Genomic DNA, 468 nt, shown 5'->3' with positions numbered 1-468 from the left:
GGTTTTAATGAACACCTGCACTCCATGCATCGCCAAAAACATTTAGGATCTAAACTTGTACTTCACAAGCCTCTCTCTCTCTCTCTCTCTCTCTCTCTCTCTCTCTCTCTCTCTCTCTACTGTTTTTTTTTTTATGACGTATTTCTTATCAGGCCAGATTACCTGCTCACCTTGGACGCCAGGTGAAGGTTGTTCTCTGCAATTAACCAGCTGGTAGAACAGAGCAGCAGAACTGACTCTTGTGCAAGTTGGTTCCCAATTCAGCCTCAGCTTTTCCTTCATAAACCTTGAATTGTTACAGAGTTGGTCTCTTTTCACGTACATTTTTTCACCATTATCGCGTACTGGCCATACAAACAGACGTTTGTTGACAGAAAAGTTGGTTGCATTCCTCTCTTTCCCAACACAACCATGTGTCTGTCACACCCCCTCCTATTCACATAAAACTCTAATTTTATATTCACTACT

Source organism: Anoplopoma fimbria, chromosome 2 (assembly GCF_027596085.1).
Source record: "Anoplopoma fimbria isolate UVic2021 breed Golden Eagle Sablefish chromosome 2, Afim_UVic_2022, whole genome shotgun sequence".
NCBI lineage: Eukaryota > Metazoa > Chordata > Actinopteri > Perciformes > Anoplopomatidae > Anoplopoma > Anoplopoma fimbria.
Note: the sequence above shows the minus strand (reverse complement) of the source record.